Here is a 21,969-nt window from a genome sequence, read left to right on the forward strand (position 1 = left end):
TTATTCATATAATTTATCTGTTATTTAGCCTTTGAGTTGTCTTGCTCTGCCACTTTCTTCCAGTCTCTATTCATTTCTTTGCAACTTCATTTCCTATTCTGTGCTGGCTGGACAGACTTAAAAAGTGATTAGTCATTGGGGCACAGTCAGTATCTTTGCGAAAGCTAGAGTGTATTAACCAGTGTGTCATTATCAAGGATGAGTGGTGTCATACTTGATAACAGGAGCAGTTCACGTCCGCTGGCATCCAGTTACAAAGTATTACAGACAAGGTAATTACAGGGTAAAGTTCAGTGCAGTGTAACAGTGTGATTTAGTAAGCACAGAATTACAGGAGAGGTGTAAGGTAATTTTATCTTGTGTGTGTGTGTGTGTGTCTGTGTTCATGAAGGAGAAGTAATCAGAGTGGATGACTGCTCTCTACCAGACAACTGGAATGAACTGTGCAATGGCAAAATGAATCTCTGTCTGTCTCTCTCTCTCTCAGACTGGGGGCTGCCCAGCCTCCACAGAGTGCTCGGCCACTGCTTCATTGTGGCCCGGGGCCTCATTTGAATGAGCCTTTAGTATGTTGTGTGAACAAGTCAGCGCCATTTGCATTTGTTCCAGTCACAAAGGTTTAACAGGTCAATAGGGACTCCCTGGCAGAAAACTAACACGCTAGGGTAACGTTTTTTTTTCCTCCCACCCTCACATCTCCTCCATCACTGAGGTTGTCAGGCACCTAGTCATCTTGTTCTGAAACATGTAACTGAAACATGTGGTGGCTATACATTTGAAAGTCTGTGTGTGTCTGCTCGTGTGTTTGTATATGTATTTTAAGACGTGACTGCTGAATGGAGGGCGCAGGGTTGGAAAATAGAAGCTGATACTCTAAAAAAAGTTTAATTAACATACAACTTATAGAGGCAACTTGTTTGAGGAGGGCTGTTTTGTTTCTGTGTGTGTTCAAGTGTGACAGACACCAGCACATTTCTGTCTGAAGCCCTGCAGTTTTATTTCCCGGTCCTGGAGTATTTAGACTCTAAAATTTTAACATGGTGTGGAACAATATGTGTGATGGCAGCATAAGTGACCATTGTGTCACTTCTAAAGAGATAAAGTAACACCTTCTTTTAAAGGGGCTCTCAGTTTGGTACTTGTCTTCTCTGGGAACACAACACGTTATAGAAAAAAGTGCTCTTGTATGTACAAAACCAGAAATTTCTGTCATGTCGGTAGCATTCATAATGGAAAGTAATGGGGGCTAACATGGAGTCATTTTCTGTGTCAAAAATGGTTGTACAGGAAAGCAGCTAGTAATTGTTCTTATAATACAAGTGATGCAAACTTCCAATGTCTTCTAGGGCTGCCACGATTAGTCGACTTGTCACGATTACGTCGACTATCAAAATCGTCAGCGACTAATTTAATAGTTGACGCGTCGTTTCAAGCTTTGTAAGACCCCAAAAGACGCAGGAATAAGCAGTAGGATTTAAGAGTGTAATAACGGACTGAAACAGAAGATGGCAGCACTGCATGTACAAGGATGCCAGCTGCCGTTAAACCCCGAAGAAGAATAAGCAGTGTCCGGTATCGTAGCTGTGTCCAAATTCAGGAACCGCATCCTCCTGTGCCCGCATTTGTAGGCCGATTACGTTACAGCGACACGACGAAGACTGTCCAAATTCGAAGACTCCAACAAATGCATCCTCCTTTTCCCCAGATTTGAAGGATGGGTCGGGTGTATACTTCGTGGCCCAACCTATCCCAGAATTCATAGCGCAGCCCTGCTCAGTTTCCAACAATGGCAGCAGCTACTTAGTTTTAATGTTACTCTTATTATTCTTTCTGGGTCACAAAATAAACATTTAACATATTTTCAGGCGAGAATGTAACTGTGTAAACCTCAAATATCTGCTCAGTTTATCAAGACACCGCATATTTTCAAAAGCGCTCCGACATTTTCGGAGACGTCTGTTACCCACTGCGGTCTTTCGCTACTCAGGTTAAACATGATATAAGTCACTTAGATAACTTCTTTTCAGTATTTTATTTGTTCGTGAGTAAATCGGTTTGACTGAGATTAAAGTTATAGTTTTTACACAGCTGAATAAACGTCAAGCAGACAACTGATTATCAGAAGTGTGAGATGCTCGAGAATATACTCCGGTGTCCTTTTATATTTTAGATAGCAAGGAGTAGATGGCTGAGTTTATTAAACTTCACCGAAACAATCTGCAAATGTCATTAAAATGTAATAAACTATCATCTTGTCTTTATTTTTAGTTAGCACATACCTTAAACACTTAAAGCTGTAAGCTAATGATAGTTATATAAGAGCAAATGCTGCTGGTGCAATAAGCTGTACGTTTTACGTCCAATGGATGCATGATCTGATTAGTCGACTAATCGCAAAAATAATCGGTGACTAGTCGACTATCAGAATAGTCGTTTGTGGCAGCCCTAATGTCTTCATATTAAAATATTTTCATTTATCTTAATATTTGCACAGAGGTTCTCGTATTGGCTCTAACAAGGTAAAAATGCTTTTTTTTGTGCCAGTAATCCTATTTTGGGAGAAGATCTCGAGAGAACAGAGTATTTCTCATTAAAGATTAATTGTTATTTTTGGATGGATAGCAGAAGTGACTTTTTATGGCTCTATTTTCTTCTCAGTGTAGCCTCTGTCGCTTGGGTCTTTGACAGTCCAAAATCAACAGCACAGTGAAACAGTATTTTTTTTTTATTGACTTCAAGCTTACATGTACTAAAATGAAAAGCTTTAAAAAAAAAGTTATTTTTGTATAAATAACGGGCTGTGCGCTTGAAATAATAGACTAATGCTGGTCCACCGCAGAATTTCCATCCACTTTATGTGGGTTTTAAGTGCAGTCAAAGCAGCAGTGTGTCCCAATCCTCAAAAATATTGTTCTGCATTTAAAATGTCAAAAGCTTCATTCCTTGTACCAGCCAAGGGTCCTGCTTTAAGACACCAGACAAGCCAGCAGCCTCCTGATAGCACGGCAGTCTCCTTATGCCGGTTTTATAGATTCTGAATAAGCTAAGCTAAGTAAGCTAAGTATCTGGATGAGTTGAACATCATCATCGCAGATTGCATACGAGGCTCCGTGTGAATATCTGCAATTTTCTGTGATAACGTAGATTAGTCCCCACTGCTATGACACTATAAGGACACCAGCTGTGTCCTACACGCAGACTCTACAACAATAAAAAAAATCATATAAGAACAAGGTGTCTGTGGTGTGTGCAGGGGAATGTAATCCCTGCCTTAGTCTCCAAGACGTGGCCAGAGGCACAGACGGTCGATGTCATCGTGATCTCAAAAACTCATTCTTTTTTCATGTGTAATTTATTCAATAATAAATTACAAATGTACAGAATTTCTCACAGATGTTGACTGGGATAAATAAGGTGGTGGCATTTTATTTCCACAGGGTCAAAGGTCAAGTTCACTATGATATAATGTTTATCTTTCTGCACATTAGTCAACATTATATGTAAGGGAGAGACAGGGGTTCAGATACTGAACTGGTTACTCTTTTTGAGTTCCCACATTCAAACAGTTTCGATTATATACAGTAGATCTTTAATGCTGTCAGGTTGAAGGTGTGTAAAGCATTTGTGTTTTAGAATTTATAACATTTTTCTTTTGCAGTAACAGCTCTATTATTATTATTTTTATTATTATGTGTAGTAGTTGTAGTAGTAAATATTAATAGTCAAAATTAAATTAAATCTTCTACCTGTGAGTGTGTATAGGCACGAGCCTAAAAACAACCTGACTGGTTGTTGGAGGCTTAAAACTGCAGTGCTTTTATTTATATTCATAAAAATATAATAACCTTCCAAATGGCAAATGGCACAGAACTGGTATTTACAGCAGTTACACTGTCCTGAAATTTTTTTATTTAGTGTATGCATAATATATAATAAATCTTAATGCTCCATTCAAGGTCAAGTGTGTGTGTGTGTGCATGTATGTGTGTGTGTGTGTGTGTGTGTGGCATTTGGGTAAGAAGTTTATCTTGTAACTCTTACTTGAACGATATACTCTTAGATTCTTTTGCATCTGTGTGAGAATCCTGGTTTGTGTTTTTCCCAACAACGAAATAAAGAACATTATTTTTTACTGAAAAGCATCAGTTTGACTTTGTGCAGCTTAAGAAAGAAAGCTGTTAGCTTAAAGTGGACTTTATGCTCGACAACTGATAGGATATGTAGCAATGCCCTGCGCACAGGCTTTAAATAGTTTATACACCATTGTAAAGCAACACCATAAGGAACTTCCCGTTGTGACTTGGTGGACGTGATATAGAAGATAGTAGGATAAAAAACTGTTTACACTTCATGCACAACAGTACTCGTGATTAAAAGTTTATTGGCTGTGTGTATGTTAGCATATTTCAAGTAGTCTTGGACAGCACTTTTCTGGGACACTTGACAGACAGCAGAGGAGGGAAAAGTCAAATATTTTGCGGCAGAGCTAAGTGGGAGCCATGCTTACAGTGCTTCTGTCTTGCCTGCCTGGCTGTGCTCTGCTGTGCCGTGTTTCGTTGGAATTGTTTGTGTGTTGAGCCGTGTGACCCACTATTTGGACTTCTGTTCCATTATCTTTCAAAAACTCGCTGCACTTGGGTCTCACGCAAAGAAAAGCAAAGTGAGAGCCCAGCGTCAGGTGCTATAAGCTGCTAGCTAGGCCTGTAGCCAGGCCCAGAGAGCCAGACCTGGCAGCTCCGAGGCTGCGACGTGTGAAACGCTGCACACAAAGGAGCTCACTCCATCTGTATGCACCCTACATAGGCAGGCTTTTGTTGCAGCCGACAGGCACATGACTGCTAGCATCTTAACCCCTGAGAGCCAGCGTCTCTTTTCCCCTTTCACTAGACTGCACACTGCAGTAGACACCACAATGAGTCAATACTTTTAGCAAAAAACAACACTGGATTTAAAGCAGGAGTCAGCTTGATAGTTATTATGTGGCTGGTGTTTCTGGCCAGAGATTGAATTTAAAAAGAAAAATACATATGTGTGAGTATAGGTTTAGGGTTAATATTGGTGGACAGATAGTTGAAATGCTCTGATCATTCTCTTAATGTTCGGGCAGAACTTTGCCAAAGTGAACTGAATGCTATACATTTTTTTAGGACAATCATTTAATGTTGAGACCAGCCATGAATAAAAGACCACAAAACAAAACAAGAAAAAGTGTTTTGACATGAAATACATGTAAAATACGCAGATTAATATATTCTGTGCTTGTGCATAGCTTAAAAAAAGACAATACAAATCAGAGGACTTTTAACATTGATATGCCATTTTTTTCTGTTTATCTGTAGATTTTTTTGTAAGGTTTCACAGAGAATTCAGGAATGAGACTGACATCCCCAAATGGGAGGGGTGTCTGTAAAATCACTACCATCAACATTTAACAGCTGCAATAGTTCAGAGAAACTTCCGCCTATTAGCACTCTTAATTTTTCACATTTAGTGTGATATAAGGTTGTCCTGATGTGATCATTAAGTTTCTCACACACACACATTCACACACTCTTTCTCTTTATAAGCATTGAAAATGTCAGTGAACCAGCAAAAACAAAAAATATCTTTTTAATTCAGAAACGTGTGAAATCCCTGCTCAGATACTGCTTACTGTTGGTTTCATGTGTGCCTTGTGTTACCTTCTGTAACCCAGACAAATCCAGACGTGTGTGTGTGTGTGTGTGTTCATGTGTGTGTGAAGCTGAGAGGATGTGCATGTAAACTCGTTCTCGATATGAAATCAACCAAAACACTGCGCTTGGAGCATTCTTGAACCCTTAGTCAGCTGAATTGGATACGGGCGACTAAAAGGAGGGTGCTGTCAGTTCAGTCAGACAAGTGTCTGATTTTTAGAGATGAGAAATGAAACACGGAGCAGGAGGCTGATGGAATTGCTCTGTTCAAATAAACCACGGCTTCCCACCGCCACCATCTTGCTTGTATGAAACATGGGTCCCGATGGGGGTTGTGGCGAGAAGGGCTCCGGTTTGGACCGAGCTAGGTCACGCAGGCCCATCCAGGCTGCAGTGCAGCCCTGTGACGTGGCAGGTCCGAATGCTTTAAAAGGTGGTACCACTCCCAGAGAACGCCAGGGAGCTGCATGTGAGCTGATGATAAGAGCTGCAAAATTGATCATTTATTAATGTGGGATGGACCCGAAATGTGAGCAGTAAGGAATCAGGAGAGGCGTGTGTAGGTGTGTGTGTGTGTGTGTGTGTGTGTGTGTGGGTGGGATGTGTGTGTTTTTCTGTGAGGAGATGAGATGAGGGGTAAGTTTTAAATGTAAAAAATGCATCTTAAAATATGCTTTATTTATTTAATATTTGTGCCTTTCTGCAGTTTTGTGATTTGCTGTCATTCTTACATTTTTAGTAATGACTTAGAGCCACGTGTGATCTAAAAAGACAATTGTTCGAGCCGAAAATGTCATAACCTTGAGAGCACTCGACTTTGCATTCAGAACAGTTTTTTCCCCTTGACAGCTAGCACTACAAAATGTTTCAATAACTCACTGAGAAAAGCTATTTAATGCAAGTTAAAATAAGTTCACACTACCAAGGGCATGCTTGAACTTATTTCAACTTAGTTTTGTTGTAAATGTCATTTTTCCATGCTCTGCACAATAGAAAAAAGCTTTAATTTTTTTTAACCAAGGATCACTTTGACATTTCTATTTTCCCTGAAAAAACATCATTAATTAGATTTTTTTAAAAACCCTCTCAAGATGGGCAGTGTACTCTGTTAGCTAAATTAGAAACCAAAGTTTTCCAATAAACCAGACAGTTGCAGAATGACCTAGAGAGGAGAGTCTCATGGTTAACTGAAAGTAGGACAATGATTCTCCCAAAGCTCTGCCCTTACTTTAATGAAGAAGAGCTGCAAAAAAGGAGAAGCTGTCAAAGTGCTGCCTGCTTGCGATTTATTGTCTGTTCGGCCGTTTTAAAAGCTGTTTAGGACACTTGTCTTTAGCGAGCGCAGGTCCGTTCCCTCTCTCCTCTTTTCCAACCTTTGCTCTGCCATGTGGCCGAGTAGGCTCCCTCCACACAGAGAAGCTCGTTTTTCAGAGGTGAGTGGCTTAATGATTGAAAAGAAATACATCTGAAACAAAGTGCTCGGTTTGTGCCCCTGAGAAGTGTGAAGTGCACACGAAGAACGCTTGAGGACATGTTATTTTATCCTTGCTGGCTTCTTATTTGTTCAGAGCTTCTGTCGGTTGCTTTACCCTCTTGTATTTTATCAAGTAGGAGTTTTAAAAAAACAAAACATTTTTATAAAGTAAAGAAATACAGAAATGTTTACATTTATTTACTCCTTCTAGTTCTCATGGGAAATAATTAAAACACATTGCTGTTGAGATCTGAGGAAATTTGAATAATGTGCTTTTGAAATAACATTTTCTAATCACACATTCAAAACTCAAATGATACTGAGCACAAATTTTGCTTCTTATTTTCCTAATAATTACTAATTTTTCCAGTTTAGTGCAAATATGTAGAAAGATTTAATGTTTCAAGTGTTTCCTCTACTTTTAATTACACAGGTTTAGAATCTTCATTCATTTCAAGGGTTAAAAGTCAACCTCTAATAGTTAACAAAATCGACAGTTTCTTTTTTAAACTGTGATGTTTATGCTCTTTATTTAAATGACTCTTTTAAAAAAAACAAGGGAGAGGAAATACACCACATTTTAAGCTTTTCCATACATCTCTGTGCAGAGATGATTTTATGAAAGAGGTCAGAGATAAAGTTACTATAAAATGAGTTTCAGCAGAATGTTTAACAACTGAAATTATCCTTCATTTATGAATGAAGTGTATCTAATCTTTTCACAATAAAAGTTTGTCCTTTTCCAGGCTTCAATTTGGGGAAGAAGTGTCATCATGCAACCTGTAAATGTAGAATTTAAATTTGAGCGGTTGTCACATTTCAAGTTAATCCATAAATTGAGTTAATTAATAAAATTGCATTAAAAAAATCTGGGAGTGAAAAAAAAGACCCCTGAATGAATTTAGCTCCTTTTTTTATTTGAATCTGGAGTGAAATCTGCTTGTATTGGTTCGCATTCAATTAGAAATCGCCCACAATGTGTTTTATGTTTTTACTCTTAACAATACTGAATAATATAATATATTAAAACTAGTAGTTTTGCATAAATGATGTGAACGTGTGTGTGTTTATCCTTATGTTCGTTTATCTTTTCCTGTTTTACAAACACTGTTTGTTAAATATATTATGAAAAAATAAATAATTCAGTAGTTTCCTCTTTTCTTCATTGTAACGGTAAAAAAATTAAAGTTAATTTATATTATATAAATTTCAAAGCAACTGAAATGCTTTAGTGTGATTTGAGCACTAAGAAGGCAATCTTTAAATCCGACATGAACGAATGAATCTTAATGAAAAAGCGTACGTTATGTCTCCTCTCCGCCTTTGCTGTCCTGGACATCACCGGATTTAATCCTGTGACTTTCAGTTCCCAAAGTGACTAAAATGAATTCAGATCTTTTGAAGCATCTTAAGTCGTCTCTGTTTTGACAAATGTTTAAATTGGTTTTAAAAAATGAAAAAATAACACATCGAGAGAGATCGCACAAAATACAACGTTTTTATGGCGATTTGACATGTTACAAGGAGTGTGCGGGTGGCTGCATCACTCGGGCCGCCATCTTGTCTCCTCCTGTCCTCCATTTTGTAATTTTTCTCCCTCAGTTCTGGCCTACCTGCTTTTATTAAAGTTTTACCGAGTGCTCTGAGCCTGCTTTGCATGAGGTGAAAAAAGAAAAATCAGCTGTACTCACATGATTTTCAGTTATACATTACATTTTGGGATGACCTGTCAGGTTGTTGTTGTTTTTCTTTTTTCTGTCAGCTGACCTGATGCTGAATTACTGCTTTTCACCTTAAAGGACCTTTTCTGAAGACTCTGCCAGCTGATGCAACAAGTTACCTGCACAGGCACAGCTCCTCACAACGAGGACTGAGTCCTATTGACAAGGTGTTAATCTGTCAAAACAATTTGTACATATAATGAGCAGCACTCAAGTTAAAGCTTTTAGGTTTTTCAGATGTGCAGCGTAAGTGACTGTGACCTACAGCCTTATAATGACCACCGGGGGTCACATAGGTTAATAGAGACTGATGTTTGAGGCCCCAAAGTGACATCCCAAAGGGGATGGCCCCTTAATCCTTATTAGGCCTGTGTGTTAGTGATCCTTACCTTTCAAAGCAAACGGCACGCTCTCTTTGCTGTGGGGCCCTGACCTGCCCCTGGCGTTACACTTCTGACCCTAGGGTCGTGGCCTTTGTTCAGAACCCTCAAGAGCCTGACCTTAGGGTCACGGGTGTAATAGAGAAGTTGTTGAGGCACGTGCTGCTGAGGGGCCCCTCGGCGGACCACCTTGTAGAGGGAGCGGGCCCGCTGCGCCGGCCGCCGAAGAAAGAGGGAGAGTTTGTGTAAGTTCGCCAGGGTGTGAATGTGTAGACAGCTATAACTCTCAAGTTCACAGTAAAACATAGATCTCCTGTGCGACTTTTTCACCCTTCAGAAGAACATCTCTGACATGCAAAAAATACCCAAATGTTGGTCTTTTTCAGCGCAACCCATCAGTGCAGTCACAGAAGTAGATCCCTCAGAGGGTCATATGTCTTTTTACTGGCAATCCCAGGTGGTTCTAATTAACCCCGTTAATTCTTCGCTAACTAACAGCGAAACGTAATACTCTGAAGAAAAAATATTTTTGGTTAAAAAGCGGATAATAGATTTATTTATTTTAGTTATTGCTGTGCTTAATGATGAATTTCAGTTTGATCTGCTGAGATTTCTCTCAACTACTTGTTGGCTGTTTAATTGCAGTTCATGTTGTGATTTGTTTGTATTCATATGGTCCTGTAAAGTCGCCAGCAGTGATTATCAAAAATATTGTGGTTGAGTTAATTTCACTTTGTGCATGTGTGCGTTGCTTGCCCTGGGGCAGTGCAGCATCGAGCAGTGTCGGCGTGCTGTAAATTTTATACTGTGTGTGTGCTGATCAGCTGGTTTGTTGCAGTAAATTTGTGGGATGATTCATAAAGATGTGAAGACATTCGGGGGCTGATAAGTCAGCGACTTAATTGCTTGAGCTCCTCACGAGTTATAAGTCATTTTCACTGAGACTTGGGCTCTGTGTTGCAACCATGACACATGTATTGTCACTTTTTTGTGGTTGGGTTATTTGATCATGTTTGTATTCGGTTTTCTTTTGCATCTATTTGATTTTTTGTGAATATGTAAGACTGTGCGGTAAAGCTTCTGTTCTCTTGCACTTGCACGCATATGAAATGTTAACAATGCTTTTACACCCTGACGTTACGTGTGCTGTAAGGCAGAGTGCAGCTCAGTTTTAACGAGATGAAGGGAGCTGATAAGGGGGGAAAAAAGCGGTTGTAGACTCGTGGAGATGTCATAAAGGAGGTTGTTAATATTGGAGTTTCATCAATGGCAGCATTACGCAGGCCACTCCTGCAGGGGCGAGGCCGTGCAGAGGGCTACAGTGTCAGAAGTTGGCAGCTGAGCCAAAACCAGAGCTGTATCCTCAAATGAACTCTCCGCGACGTACGGTGCAACAGGCTCTGCCAAGTTTTTTGAATTCCTGCCACATGTTAGATGGTAAACAACTGACTTGCAGTAACAGTATCTTAGATCGAAGATAAAGAGCAAAGGGACTCTTCTGATTCCAGATGAAACACGAGTTTGTCTACAATAGTGCTTGATATATATTCAGCAGGCACTCGTAACAGCGTTTAATGATTTCAGCGAGAGCAATTGGTTCAAAGACGTGGCGAGATGTGACGTCACAGGGTTCAGTCTGATCGCCGTTTGGTGCTCGACCGGGCTTTTGCTCATCAATGCCCACGAGGGAATTTATTGCTTTTTTGATAAAGTGCATTTAAATCACCAGTTGCTTCACGTTGAACCTCGGGAGTAATCTCACTCCTCATTTTTCACGAGTTTGCACATTGTGCGTCATTGAAATGCGGATGGTGCAGCAGTAGTACACACAACACAGGGAAGCCGAGTTTTTATTTGACTGTGTGGAAAGGTGAGGAGAGAGCTTGGCAAGGCAAGTGCACCCGTTCGCTTCCTTTCTCCCTCTCTTTCTCTCTCCAAGCCCGTCCTGCGAGGTAGAAAAGGCGCAAACACAGCAGCGTAACGCCTTTTCTTTCAGTCTCCAGGACTGAGAGTGCAGGGTCGGTACAAGTAAGCAAGCAGCCATATTAGTTTGCGCTTGTGTTGCTCATACTCGCTGTTTTTCATCTACTTGTCGCCTGTTTAAAATGAAAAAACAAACAAACAACCAAAACACCACACGTATTGAAAAATTCGGGAAATACTGATGTTTTCCCAGCTTTCATTTGTTTAAATTCATGTTAGTCCTCTTTAGAATCCCCGAGCATAAACACAGATTGACATGGAGTCTAGCTAGCTGTGTTTCATGATGTGAGATTCGTCGTTTTGTTGGACAGTCCCCCCACCTCTCTCTTTTGTATGGCTGCTGCTATGAGGAGAGAAAAAGGGGAAAAAATTTGTCTGTGCTGAGTTCTGGGTTTCTTTTGGGAAAGCGAAGACTAGAGGGGAGGGGAATGGTGTCCAAAAAGGAGGAAGTTGTTTCTTTGCCACGGGGGAATCTGTTGCAAACAGTTACGGGGCATTACAACAATTTGGCTGCCCAGAAAAGTTTTTGAGGAGGGAAGTCGGGTGGAAACCGGACGGGTGTGAATAACCTTCAGCATGCTGATCCAGAGGTTGGTAGGTGTGCATGAGAAGAGGGGAGAGAGGAAGACAGCAGGGGTAGTATCTGGCACAAAAACGTAAAAAAAAAAGAGATCCTTCTCATGCAGGCTTAAATTAACACTAGCTGTTCAGAACAGGGCTGTTTATTACTGTAGGCTAGAACAGTGCTACCGAAAGGACAAGAAAGGGTGGGAGACAGAATAGACTCGATGCGGAGGGGGAAGGAGGGTGTTGGACACGAGCAGAGTCATCAACAGAGTCCATTTTATCGTTCGGTTACTGCCCGACATTTCTCCTCTCCTTAGTCGCACGCAGAACCGGCTGCTGTTGCTGCAGTTCGCTGCAAGGCGAGGGTGGCCTAGTAATGGCACATGGCGGGCGCACTGCGGTAAATATTCCAGGATTTTTACAGCGTGGTTCAATGCCGCAATCATGGTGGGGCAGTCGCATCCAGGTGCTTATCTGGCTTTGATTGCGTGCCAGAACAGTTGATGTAGCTTTCCTACATGTTAATGATTGAGCATTAAAAAAGCCCAAAAAATCAAGCAGTAATCAAAAGGATATTCATCACTGATCATAGCCTACACTTTTGGCCTTCGCTAGGGGAACGCCATTGCTTCAGTGCCAGCTGGGAGTTTAGTGATAAAGACGTGTGGGTCAAAGCCAAATGGCTGATATTAAACTGAAAGGCCCAGCAGCTCTGCAAAGAAAAGATACACTATTAATCTTTCCCTCCAGTCTCAAAGTTAGGTGTTGCAAGTTGTCCTAGTATCCTTTAATCATTTGTGAGTGTTTGCTGTGACTCTCGTCCTCAGCAGAAGTGCACCCCCCCGCCCCGTAGCCCAGCTCAGCTCCCTCCCCACCCTGCCTCGTGCATGCGCACGTCACACTGGGTCTGTGATGAAAACGCGTAGTGCGCACGCACTCCCACACGTCCCTGTTTCATCATCAGCTGAGCTCTTTCTCCTCCACTCACAGCTCTTCTCCCCTTCCTCTCTCACCCCCTCCCCTCTCTCTCTCTCTCTCTCTTTGCTCTTGCTTCTTTTTCTATCCATCGCTCTCCTCCTCCTCCTCTCTCCCTGGGTCCCGGCCACATGCGAAAGGGTAGACTAGGACGCTGCAGCTCTGAAAAAAAAAGAGGGGAAAAACGCTCTGCTGCTATTTCTACAGGCAGGCCCTCCCCTTTAGCTAGTCTGTGCCAAAAGAGGGAGGGATTTTTTACTACTCCCAGTCCCAGGATTTTAACCCTCTGCCTGCTCTCACTTCTCCCTGCAAGATCTGTTCCTCAATATCATGCAACAAGTGGCTTTGCTTTACTCCTACTTCGACATTGCTGCGCCATTTGCAAGGGCATTTTTCAGATCCTTGTTTTCACGCGCTTTTAGTTTTATCACGTTTTTACCTCGCCTGGGTTGTTGGACCTGGGAGTTTTGCGCCGTGCCCTAGCGTTGGTGCAAAGGTTTTTTTTGTTTTGTTTTGTTTTTTTTTCCTTCAGCATGTTTCTTGATTGCTCAACATGTCAGATTTTTTTTTCCTGGATGAATCTGAGTATGAAGGCTGCAGTTTGTTTTATGTGCTGTTCGATTTCATGTGTCTCGCGCCTGGGTCTTAAATTGAATTCCTTATTGTTTTCCTGTGCTCTTATCTGCTTTGCCCTCTACCTTCCTAACCCTTTCCATCTCCAAACCTGTCCCTCTTTTTTGGTTTTTTCTGCCCCACCCTCTCTTCCTCACGTTCTCTCTCTCTCTCTCGCTCGCTCTCGATCTCGTGGGCAGTCTCCAGTGAAAGGGGAGCAGGAGGGCGGAGCAGCAGCGGGGCTTTTTCTGGGACAGGTGCCAATTTCAAACAAAAGGCACAAAAAACAAAAAAAAAGGAAAAAAGAGAGTGATAGATCCCAACGACAGAGGGAAAAGTGGTGTATTTAAAGAACTGATTTGTAGTAATTAGATGTGTGTGCATGTGTAACTATTCTTCTCTTGCAGGTTTTTTTTTTATTGCATGAGTGAATAGCAGCAGAGATCTTGAATTCTCTCTTTCCCCCCTCTCTCGGCTCTCTTGCTCCCGTGAAGGCATTTGAGTTTCGAGCGGGGAAAAGAAGGAGGGGTGGGTGGAGTTGGGAAGGGGCACAGGGAGGTGGAGCCTTGTCTCCTCTCCTCCCTGCCGAGTTTTCTGCATTATTCATATGCCCGGGCCAGCGCTGCGATCTGACTGGCTGCCTGGCTTAGCATTCATCCGACATTCAGCAGCTCTGTTTGCTAACATTCCTCATTCAAAGCCTTGTTAACTGCCAGACGGGAGGAACACGCGACTCCATGGGAAACCCACATGGCCTCTCCATTGTGGCGGCCCTGACAGTCTCAGACAAGGAGCTGGCAGACAGGGGAGAGCGAGAGGAGCTGGTTTGTAAATATTAGAAAGCCGTTAGCTCAGGTTAGGGAGGTTACCCAACGCTCAGAGACGGGTTTGGGGTGAAGTGGGCAGATTATCGCGGGCAAATCCCGGGCAGAGGCGCGGACAGACATTGTAGGAAAGGCGCTGAGGCAGACACGGAGGCTGGTACTTTCTGGGACTCTGAATGGGTCTGTCGTTGGCGTGCCCGCCTACTTCTTGCAGGGAGTGCAAAGCTGTGTGACTGAATCCAAGCTCCTTCTCTGCCCTTCTCTACAGAGAGGATATGTGGACATACTGTGTGCAGCCACGGATGGGTCCAGCACAGCCGCTTCATCCAGGATAGCTCATTGCTGTGGTGTGGGACAGTTACTTCAAAGTCTCAGTGGGTAAGTCAGAGAGAGAGTGTGTGGGTGTGGAGGTAAGTGTGTGTGTGTGTATACTTAGGTGTGTGGTGCTTGCACACATGCAGTGGTTTTCTTTTGTCAAAAGATGAAGACATAACGAATGTGGAGAGCCGCATCGTGTGACCTGACCACCACGTTAGTGTGTATGAACATTGTGTCTGGGTGTTGTTTCCTCCAGGGCTACATGACTATCCAGTGAGAGCAGGCTTAACTAAATATAGTCAAACTGGTTAGAAACGTGGCATTGGCTTTGAAATTTCGACAAAACTGAGCAAATCTCTTCTCTGGTGCATTCCTACCTGTACTTTAGCACTCCGGATCGGCCTTTCGTGTGTTTCACAGAGAGAAATGCTTTTTTGGAGGGAGCAGAGAAGGAATAGTGCTGTAATGTTGGGCTGATGGCCAGGGAAGGCCTGCTACACAAGGCCGAGCCCCACCACAATGCTCTCTCTATCTCTACCTCTCTCCCTCTGTCTGTCTGTCTCTCTCTCTCCCCCTCTTCTCAGGTCTATCAGAAAATGATTAAACGCCACTCGTATTGAGCTCTGCTATTAAAACCTCATCTTAATGAATATGTGCCTAGTTTATTCCCTGGAAGTAAAGGTTAAATATTTGAAAATGGGTCAGTGCTGACACGTGGCCCCACGTAGCTTTAATATGGCTCAAACAGGCCTTTTTGGACACATCGTTTATAACGCTTTATTAAAACGAAAACTTTTTCCTAAAAAAAACTCCATTAAGATTTAAAGCTCGCCCTCGTTCGCTCGGTTACAGACTATGGTTTGATTAAACTGTAAACGCACACGGTTTGAGAGGTACATGTTGACTGTAGTAGAGTGCTCTGCTTTTTAAAGGAAATTAAAAAGGTTATATTATTATTACCTGATTACAACTGCTACTTCATCCATGACGATGAATATCGGCTCTAATTTTGTCCGTATTATATTAAATTTTCCACATAATTAAAACACTGAGTGCGCCACACCCCTCAGCAGTGCCATTCAACTTGGCATCTTTTAATTATCATCCATAAATCAGTTTTTGAAAAGCTCGCTAATTGAAAATCTTGCTTTTTTAAAATTGTATTTTTTATTTTAAATCGATATCACTCCACGTTGAACACCTCAGCACATCAGAGTCGACCATGACCAAAAGGTAGGAGTGGAGGCAGCGTGAGTCATCACAGATAGCTCTAGTCATCCCACCTACATCCTACGTTTGACAGGCCTATTCAACCGCCACTCTCACACTACTGAGCCTGGCTTAAACTCCTCCATCACTGTCACACTGACAGGAAATCCTGACGTCGCTTCAGTGCATCCAATCCCTGTTCTTCAGACCCTCAGTCAGGTGAAATTAGGAGTTATATAGCAGCATTTAGACACATTTACTCTTTAGGTGTAGCAGTGAAAACTGCAGGAGTCAGATGCAGGATATGGCGGTCTTCTCATTTCTGCTCGGACTTTTTGTTTGTTTTTACCTTTCTACATTCTCTGTTTAACTCTAATGAACACACATTTCCTAGAAACACAGTACAATCCAATATATTTGTGTGAGGAAGCACTGGAATCCACTGTCCTGTCTAAATACAGAGAAGCCCGCTTCAGAATGTTTTTAGCGCCTTGAAAACTATCGTTTGGAAACATATCAAAATATTTTTCTAGCGATTTTCTTTTGCTTTTTGTATACGCAAAAAACTCCTTATTTATTAGGTCTTTTTATTTCATCGCACATCGTACGTTGTACAGTACATGTCCACAAGATATTGCCAAGTCTGTAAATAATATTTCATCTGGGGAAAATGAAGGAAGCAATCCTGGCCAGCTTTTGAAATTGATAAGCATTACTTTTTTCCCTTGCAAATCTGTCAGTAAATTGTAGTTTTTTGAGCGATTTAATGCAGCGCACATTGTTTTCTTATGTTTGAAGAGCCATTAATTGTTCCTGCCGTGATTCCTGTAAGCAAGTAAATATTTTTTGTTTAAATATTTACTGTAAATGCGAATGTAACATCGTAAGCTTGTAATCGAAATGTTGTCATTACAAAACATTAGAAAAGTAAACGACATTCAGAAAGCGAATATAAAGACCATCACACAACATCTTGCGCACACACACACACACACACACAGGCAAACAACCAGACACATTTGATGCTGTGTACCCCACAATGAACCCTGGCTCCTAAGATGAATGGGGTTCCCACGCCTCTCCCAAGGAGTGCAGGGCACAGCCTCCTCCTCTGAACATTCTCACACACACACACACACACACACACACACACAATGCACTACAGATGGCCACACAGTCTCCCTCAAACATACACACAGGTGCATTTCAGTAAAATACAAAGGCACACACATAGTAAAATAGCTTAATGACCCATTTTTAAAAACTACAAGTATACATACTTTAATGACTTACTTTGTGGTGTAAAAATAAATAAATAAATAAATGAATAATATAATGGAAGTGTCAGTTTTATAGATGGAGTCCGTTTGGTATGAAGACGACTTAATTTGTATAGCAGCAAAGCAGAAATGAGATGTGAGAACACAAAGATTGTTTTTAGTTTCAGTTACACTTCTTTTTGTTTCAATCCCTGTTTGTGTGTATGTGTGTGTGAGAGTATGTGTCGATCATGAAGGGTTTTTATTTCAGGGAAGGTTTTAGATGAATTAGATTTTCATGGGAGATTCCAGCTTTTTATTTTCAGAAGGTGTAGCAAAACAGTCCTTGAGAAAGAGTGTGTGCGTGTGTGTGTGTGTTTACTATATTAGTACACAATTTAGTTTATTAAGTGAAAAATAATTATTTTGTTGTATTTTTATTTTTTAATCGTCGGATAACTCTAGTGTAGTTTTTAAAAGACTTGAGAATTTTTTTTTGGTGTTTTCGTTTTCTTATGAGAAATACATTTGTAATTCACTGATGTATATAAACATTTAAATATGTAATTGTTTTACATTTTTGTAAATGTACTCTACAGTTGGCGTTTATTATTTCTCTAATATGTTTTAAGAATACTGTGTGTGTGTGTGTGTGTGTGTGTGTGTGTGTGTGTGTGTGTGTGTGTGTGTGTGTGAGAAAGAGAGTGATAGCGAGAGAGAGAGTGAAACAGAGGATGGTGTCCATATTATTTATTTATTTCAGGCTTAAAATGTAGATTTAAAATTAATTGTTAACATAAAAAAATATTTTAGCTATAATATTTAATTTTCTGCTTTTTGTTTTTTGTTTCTAATTGTTCAGTTACTGTCGTTTATATTTAAATATTACTATAAGCACTTTTAAAAATTCCACATTTTGTTTAATAAAAAGTAATATTGGACCAAAATGAAGACGGTACGAATGCCTAAAAGAAATGCCGAAAACAAACCAAAAAAAAGGGCTAAAGGCTAATTTGTCTTTCTTTGGATTTACAGTAATCTAAGTTCCTGTAGTAATTTCCTGGAGTTAGTGCCTTTTTGAGAGATGAATCTAAGCTGCACTGGCAGTGAATGGTAATGCAGTTATCCCGTCTAAATTCAGCTACAGTATTCTGAGCTATGATCACTCTAACATATGCTACATCAGCCTTAATGATACACTTAAGTAACTGCTTGGCAGGTTTATGACCTGAGCGATACATGAACACCTTGCCGAGTGTGTGTGCACATGTGTGCATATGTGTGTTTTGTGAATACATTTTAACAATGCTGCATGCACAGACATGTGTAACTATAATTATCTGTTTTTCGCTTTCATTTGCAGAGTCATTACTTGGGGGTGACTTTATTTTTCCGTGCCAGACATTGATATCAAGGTTAGTCTAACATTTTTATTAATTTTCTTTAAAATTATATTCTTGTTATTGAATCCGTGTATGTTTTTGTAGCACTTTTGGTGCATATAGCAGCATCTATTTTGTGTGTGTTAATGCCCGGACAGTCAAAAATCATTCGGGACTGCTTTGCGTGGTTCAAGCACACAGCTCAGCGACCGTTTGTTGTTAGTTTATCAAACACAACCGTCTCCAGCACACACCAGCGGCCGTAGCATCGTGTGATGCGTTTTGTCAAAACTCGTATCGGTGCGTTGTGTCTGTCGTGTCATCTGAAACGGTAAGTCTGTGCTGCAGCTCAAAGATAATCTCCTCAAAGGAAATTAGTCAGGAAAAATGGGACAGAAGAGCCGTCAGCCTAAAGGTCAAATGAAGATTAGAGAGAAACCGTACACGAGGGCACACCGGCTGGCACCCCGGAATTACACAAAGGCCTCATTGTCACAGGAGCCCTCGGGTCTGCGCACTCTCTCCCAGCATACTTAGGGAGACATGACACCTGTTGGTGGTTTTGATCAACTGCATGCAGAGCGACAGGACACCTCACACTTAAGATTTTTCTGATATTAAAAGACGACTTTGAGTCGCATACGGGTCTAGAACATTTTCGGATCGGCGCTCTTCTGCACAAACACACTCACGGGTTCGGTTCAGGCTCGAGTTTTTATCTCACGTCAGTTTCAGGCTTTCCGGCGGCACGGCTGACCGCGTGCCGTTAAATCAAAAACGACAAATGAAAAAACAGCAAGCAGTGAAAAAAGCATGTACTCTTGATTTATATTTGCTGATTATTGTAACCCTCCAGACACAGCGGCTCCACTCACTTCAAAGGGTGAATTGGTTAATCTCAAATAATTGTGAAGCTCAGTCCTGACAGTTTTACAGTTTATGGCACTGTGCATTCAAAATGTTGGATGAATGTATTTTTGGAAAGTTGTTTGCAAGTTCATGCCTAGATCGAGGATCTCACTTGCGCCTCTCTTTAGTAGTTTTAATGTTTTTTTTGACAAACTGTAAAACAGTTGTGTTATCAAAAACGTTTTAATCACATTTAACAAACAGTTATATTTTAATTACACACATTAACTAAAGAAAAGTGTTAATATAATGCTTTTGGGCAATGTTAAAAGGTTTTTTGACCCAAAATTACAAAAGAAATGAAGATTTTTGACTGGCCTTGTGTTTTTAGGGTTAACGTTTTTGTGCTTTGCTTTCTGTCTCCACCCACTTCCAGTAGAGATTAATGAAATTCTGCTTGTTTATAGTATTTAATAACCTTTAATAAAAGCAGTCCTATGTATTCCAAAAAAAGTCATCCTTTTCACTCTGGATAATTTAATTTTTTTTTTTTTTTACGTAATATTTCTGAGTAAAATCAAAAGACATTTAACTGTGGTTAGAAATCTCAGTGACACATGCATAAAAACGTTGGAAAATGCATTTGTCATAATTTACCTGGAATGACCCTTTAAATAAAAGGGCCTCTCCTGTGTAAACCCGATACCCTGCATACACGCATTAGCAGTGCAAGTGAAGCAGCGAGCTGCACACACAGTCAGGCCTGCTTATACCTCACACGGTTGGACAGTAAGTAGCTCATATAGAGATTTGTGTGGCATTTATGGGATAAACGACCTGCAATAAAACAGCCACAAACTGGTGCGTGCGCGTGAAGAGTTAAGGCAGTGACTCACTTTTATAAGTTTGACCCCCACCTCGCGCCCTCACGCCTCTCCCCTCCTCTCCGTCGCTCCCCAACTCGAGGGGGAAACCGCAGCAGAGCCGCAGCCTCTCCTGTCTCACTCAGGAAACTCCCTGAAACAACCACAACCTCGTCTGCTCGACCTTTCAGGCCAACACACACTCTGACATACAAATCTGCTCATTTGCACCAAGGTTTCCTGCGACACACACAGAAGCACAACACACGACTTTAGAGTTTTGGAGTCACTTTTAATGGTGTGACTGTGTGTGTGTTCCTCTAATAAACTGCCAGGTAGCAATACAGAGCGATGCAACAGGATAGTCATGAATAATACACCCACAGGATACTTGCACTCTCTACACATTCACATGCAGACATGCAAGCACCTGCAGTCGTGTGTTTGCACACCGGCACTGAAGGAGGCCCACGTACCGCTCTCTGTATCCATCGTGTATGACATGTGTGAGCACGCTGATATAGGTGCTCTGTTGTTTTCTGATGCTCCTGTGTCAGACAAGAAGTGAAAGTCTGACCTTTGAACAGAGAAGCGCAGCTCACTCTCTCCTCTCGTTTGTCAGCATCGAGACGAGGAAACCTGAGAGGAGGCGAGTTGACAGACCGCACAGACCTGCTCAGGGAAGATGACCTGCCAAGCTCAAGTGACATGCAGAGGAAGTGTTTTGAGTGTATTTTGTTTTGTTTTTTAATTACCACACATTTCACATATTAAGCCTCTCCTTAAATGTATAAAAAAAAAAAAAGGAACCTCATGATCAGCTGGGGCCTTTCTGCATGGATGTCCTCCATGTGCCTGTGTGGGTTTTTCTGGGTACTTTCCTCCCACAGTGCATTTTAGATTGGGTAAATAGTGATTAGAAATGTGTCTGTGGGTGTGGATGTGATTGTGAGATGTTGTGTGTCTGCGTGTGTTTAACCTCTGATAGATTGGCAGCTGGGTCAGGATTTAACAAGTTTAGAAAAAGAACAAAAACGGATTGAATACAACAGAAATAAAAATGTTTAATTTCTTAAAATGTAAAACAAGCACTTTTTTGGACATGCAGTGTTTTATCTGTGTATTAAGTAAGTTTAAGTGCTGCTTCATGATGATGTTTTGCTAAGACTACAGAACTGGCTTTATTTAAAATTACAAACATTTAATTACGTTACCGTTTTCACATGACATTGAATATAGCTGCCTGCCAGTACAATACACTAACAGTACAAGCACACAGAAGTTCAGCTTTGACCTTTGGAACGATGACAAAATCAACTTTATGAAGATCCACCTGTTTTTTCTGCCTTTAATTGGATGCTATGGTTTTCATCGGCACATTTGTGATGCTGTTGTTTTATTACATTGAATTGTGGTTGAATTTTACACACTTAACTCCACCCATTACAGCTTATCTGTAGTTAGTTTTTTTTAAGTCTTGTCCTAATTTCACAAAGGTCAGTTGTCGTTGAGTTTCTGTTCCCACAGGTCGACTGGGTGCGACTGGAGAGCCGTGCGAGAGTTAAACTGTCCTTTGGGGTGAGGTAGTAGGTTGTATAGTTTTAGGGTCATTCCCAAGCTGTCAGATGACTATACAACTTACTGTCTTTCCTGAAGCGGCTGTAATAACATCATCTTCATCATCGTACCCACAAGAGGATAAGAAGCATGACTTTTGAATTTGGACTCGTTTGTTTGTTTAACCTAAAATAATGTGCAGATTTTTGTGGGAAATTGTTCTCTTCTTATTGATGCTTCTTGTTGTTGTTGTTGTTGTTGTTTTTTTTTAAAAAAAAGGTAAGTTCTGCTAGTCTGAAGTTGTAACCAGTGAAGCTTGTT

At 41.0% G+C, this 21,969-nt stretch overlaps 1 long non-coding RNA gene across 3 annotated transcripts in view; it reads left to right on the plus strand.

The window, feature by feature from the left end:
• The window catches only part of LOC102799740 (uncharacterized), a 32,474-nt gene extending 10,803 nt beyond the window's left edge, over positions 1-21,671 (plus strand). For 2 of the 3 annotated variants that reach the window (XR_004843592.2, XR_004843591.2), the window contains exons 3-5: positions 14,480-14,589; positions 18,361-18,412; positions 20,714-21,671. This is a non-coding gene — a long non-coding RNA (uncharacterized LOC102799740). Of the gene's footprint in view, positions 1-8,287; positions 14,212-14,479; positions 14,590-18,360; positions 18,413-20,713 lie in introns of those variants that run through there. The other variant, XR_015716639.1, reaches the window with a different exon arrangement.
• The last annotated feature ends 298 nt before the right edge of the window (positions 21,672-21,969 follow it).

This window comes from Neolamprologus brichardi, chromosome 17 (genome assembly GCF_056152115.1).
Source record: "Neolamprologus brichardi isolate AB-2024 chromosome 17, ASM5615211v1, whole genome shotgun sequence".
NCBI lineage: Eukaryota > Metazoa > Chordata > Actinopteri > Cichliformes > Cichlidae > Neolamprologus > Neolamprologus brichardi.